This window comes from Etheostoma cragini, chromosome 16 (genome assembly GCF_013103735.1).
Source record: "Etheostoma cragini isolate CJK2018 chromosome 16, CSU_Ecrag_1.0, whole genome shotgun sequence".
In the NCBI taxonomy this organism is placed as follows: domain Eukaryota; kingdom Metazoa; phylum Chordata; class Actinopteri; order Perciformes; family Percidae; genus Etheostoma; species Etheostoma cragini.
Genome location: NC_048422.1, coordinates 16,140,558 through 16,145,500, shown reverse-complemented (window position 1 = coordinate 16,145,500; position 4,943 = coordinate 16,140,558).

Genomic DNA, 4,943 nt, shown 5'->3' with positions numbered 1-4,943 from the left:
TGCGTGCGTGCGTGCGTGCGCGCGCACGCGCGCACGCAAGTGTCATTTTGACTGAGCTGAGCACATTTTCAGCCACTTTGTTTATGACAATGACTTTCTTGTCACATTTTAAAGACTACCAAGGCCTTAGCTTTCTGATGCTCATTTGATCTAATTCCGTTTATTAAACAACAAAAGGCCAGAGCAGGCAGAGAAGATCCACACTAATTACATTAGAGCTGGAGGAAGATTGGCACATGCGATGAAGTGATTTGGCCACTTGCAATCTTAACCACCGTGCTCAATAACTTTAAGCCCATCCCAGTTGTTTATGAGATTGAGCTGTCATTCGGACATCACTCACTAAACATGCTGCTTTAGGACCTATGTTACAGACCCTTACAAACACAAGTGGTGCAATGGGGCAGCAGAAAATGAGTAGGCTGTTATTGAGTGAGTCAATCAATTCAGACAAACATCAGGTCAAAAATGGTCAACTAACAATGTCATGAGGCCATACATATCGGTAAATTAAATATAAATGCATTGTCTTTACACATTTTTAGACAGCAAACATTCACTCTAGGAAACTATTTTATGATATTACATGCTGCAAATTGGAATTCTTTCCCATGATATCTAAACAAGCTTTAAAACATTCTAATCATCATGCAAATACCATTCTGTTTATATCCTGCACTATATTCTGCTCCAGATGCTTAGCACCGTGAGCTCCAGCAGTACCAGGCAGCTCAAACAGGTCCCAGAAAACAAATCCAGCATCTCTTTGTGGCAATCAGTATTTCCACCAGAAGACAGAATGTCGCTCTGACTACTGTACAAGCTTTCAACACAGCTCAGAATCTTCTGTTGACACAAAAGTGTGTGTGTGTGTGTGTGTGTGTGTGTGGTTGTGTGCGCGTGTGTTTGTCTGTGTTTGCTGAGGGCGTACAGACAGGAACATAGGAATTTACAGCTGTCACAATGAAATGTCAATATTTATGACACGTTGTTTGCTATCTGGTACGTGTGAACTCTTTCTCCTTCAGACATGTGCTTCAGATATTTGCACATTCAGACACTCAAGCATTATAAATAGAAACGGTGACACTTTATAATAACCATCATTAGTAGATGCTTAATTGATAGATAATTGGTTAATTGTCATTTAACTGTAAGAAAAGAGTGATTTTACTGTTTACAAACAATGAAGTTATAATTGATAATGTTTACTAATTTATCCATAATGGATAATCCATAATCCATTCACCTCACAGGTGTGGCATATCAAGATGCTGATTAGACAGCAGGATTATTGTACAGGTGTGCTTAAGGCTGGCCACAATAAAAGGCCAAACAGGTTTGAACTAAATGTAAACTAAATCTACTAAATACTAAATCTAATGTATGTAGCCTATGTCACAATTTGAACAAGTCTCCCGAAAAGACCGTTAACCACATGTTTCTGTTGATTGTACGCTCAACATGTGTTGTGATATTTAACCAAACGATCCGTCAACGGCAAAATAAAAGCCTCTTATTTATGAGACCGGTCTGAGACATCCAGCTTACAGCGGGGTCTCTGAGCACGACTGGCAGTGCGATAACCTAGCGGCCTCAGCAACTTTCCTTCTTTAGCGTTTAGCTTAGCGAAGCACCAATGCAACCATAAACCACACTGGCTCTAGCCTGTTTCTTGATTCCCATTTGGTGCTGGAGGGAGTGGACCTTTTAGTTTTGACTCTGTTCACGTGATTAAACTTCACCACCAAGAAACCACCCTAAAACTTAAGGTAATATAAAACATCTTTGATTTTGTTGGAACAGATGGGAAAAAGACCTGAGTTTTACAATGAATGATTACCTCTAGCAAGACTCATGGTTTTTCAGTGGATATTTGTCTGTGACAGTCGAATTGCTTGAAAAGTCATTTGGTGTAAGGGCAACATTAGTTGCTCAAGGTAACATGGGAGCAAACACTGCTCTTTCTCCTTCACCATACAGATTTTCCCTGGCGGTCTGGGGATTGAACCAGTAACCTTCCAGTTACAAACTGTTTCCATAGGCCAGAGGTCAAACCATTATGAATTAATTCTTTGGTGTTGCTATGTATGATGACTCCCTGCTCCTATAACAATTACAGCTGTCAGGTTTATTAGGTGTATTACAGGTTTATTAATGTCCGGGGTGAATTCTATCTTCCTTCCCCATTCAAATGCCTCTACCCTCAAGTGAAGGAACACGCAGTAAGCACACCACAGTGCAATTCATATGGCTTGTTTTGTAGTTGATCATTGGCGGTGGCTTTCCCTTAATGTCTCACGAGAACTTGTGTTCTCGTGAGACATTAAGGGATTGTGTTGTTTCCCTCTGCATCCTCAACACGGCACCTGTTACAACTCGTCCATGTGGACCAGGCTATTTGCTGGCAGTCAGTTAGGCAGGTTTCCCATACTGTTGCACACACAAACACTTCTATTCAATCTTCAATCAGACCCCCTCCAACACCAGTCATAAATTAATAAAAAATGTGATCGGCGCCAAAAGGCTTAATATATTATACTGTGTAAAACTTTGCCATGAAATGTTATTTTGCATTTTATTTGAGTTGATCATGGAATCAATCTGGCAGAGAATCACTTGCTGTTTGTGCAACTCCATCTGCAGTTGGGCTTTTGTGTCATTCTTTTTTTCAGGCACAATGCCACTGACAATGCTTTGGTCAGGTGAAGAGAGTTTCCTCACCTCCCAAATTGCACTTTGCAGTCTCTGTTTTGTAATCCGACAGCGTTCTATTTATCTTGTTAAAAGTACACAACTTTGAACTTAAAGAATCCACAGTCTCAATGACCCTCTGTCACTCTGCAATGTATTTCATCAGCTATCCCAAAACTCATTCCTCCACACAATATTGCTTTTCTTTTTTTCTATTTCATGTACAGTGGTTTCAGCCTCACATTCAATAATGCTGCAGTTCTTCTTCACTGTCTGCACTTGTGTTGCTTTCAAATTCCCATTTCAAATGCGCAGTTCTGCTGATTGCCTTCATGCTGTGATTCATAATGAGACACAGGTGTGCGTGGTGTATATAGACAGGTTCACAAAACATGGAATTTTTTTTAATGTATCTTATACTTGCAAATCTACTAAAACCTTATATCTGGGGCCAACACTTCAATAATGTGCTAAACTTCTGCCAGACTCAGGCATCTACAAGCTCTTCTTTTGCTCAGGGTGATTAAAATCTCCATCATAGCTTAATTTAGCACTTCATTAGCAAACAGTTATTTCACAATGGAGCAGTCATGACTCTCTGCAAACAAACATATATAGGGTGTTAACAAATGAAAGAGCAGGGCATGAAATGAAATGTCGAAATGATTAAATGAATCTGAAATCAAAGTGTCATACGTGTAATATGCTTTAAAAAGTGCCCAGAGCTGAGAAATGTACAGTGCTGTATAGAATGATGAGTGGTTACACACATGAAAAAGGCAGAGCAGTAAAATCTGTAAAGAAATGAAGAAAGAGGCGTGGATTTAAATGTAGAGTTAGAGGGAGAAAGAGGATGCTAGGGACAGTAAGAGTTGCTGTCAAGTGGAAAATGGGAAAGTGGGAGGCCTGAGATTTCTTCCCTGCTGGTTGCAATAATGCATCGTTTGCGTATGGAGAGCTTCAACCCAGTCCACGGCACGCCACCGAGCCCATCACACAGCCTTTGGCCACTTCCTAATCACTGGTTAATTATTTAGACTGAACAACTGCTCTCAAGGCGGCTTTGTTTTCTTTTCTATTGTAATCCTATTGCATATCTTTATTCTCTTCTTCTGTCTGGAGCGAGAAACAAACAAAGCCCACATTGTTTTGTTTAAATTGCATTGTTGTGGCCATTTAGCTCAGTTGGTAGAGCAGGCGCACATGTACAGAGGTTTGTTCCTTGATGCAGAAGGTCCAGGGTTTAAATCCGACCTCTGATGGTTTTCCTGCGTGTCTTCCCCCCTCTCTCTCCCCTTTCATGCCTGAGCTGTCCCATCATTAAAGGCAGAAATGCCCATAAAATTTAAAAAAAAAAGATTTATTGCATTGTTTGCCAAGTGCAATAAGAGTAGAGAGAACTCTCCATAGTGAGCAGTCAGATGAGTATGATTCTTCCTTAATTTGGTCCTATTTTTATCAGAAAATGTCATGTGATAAAGGTTACTATCTCACATTATGCAGGTTAGTAAATGGTTAACACTTGTAGGTATTCATTATCCCATAGAGTGCAAACTACCTGCTGTAACTTCCCTGATTAAGGCCAGAGGTATTCCATGCTTCAACGTTTTAACCTACAGAGAGCAGTGCAGCATCTGTTTTATGTCCCCTCTGATTCATAGTCAACTTATTCTTAAATAAATAAATACAGCACTCCGCTGCTCATAGTAATGCATTTGTGCTGTCCAGACTGGCTTGGCTATAACTCAGTACTGTTGTTTTAATATTGTCTGTAATTTCTATTTCAATATTTTAGTTTCTCTCTAACTTAATTGGAGTATGCATTGGCGAGTGTCCAGATTAAGCCCCTTTGTTTTTTTGCTTCTCTCCATAAAATCTTCTTATTGATTTTGTGTGTATTCATATGTAGTATTTGTATATGTCTAAACCAATGAACTAAACTAAACTTAACTATTCTAGCACGAAAGTTACAATGAAAATTATTGGTAAAAACAACAGTGTTTGCAACTCCAATAGGTTGTTAGAAATGATCCTCTAAAGATTAACAATGTTTACAATGGCTTTATGGGGCGGATTTGATTATTTCTATACTAAATACTTCAGATATCAATAAATATGTATAGATTTCTTATATACTAGGCACTGTATACATGATTTATGGGGGTTAAAATATATTTAAATTAATATATATTCTAAATATGTAAATATGAATATTTAAAGACTTCTTAAAGCTATGCATGTGGAAAGAC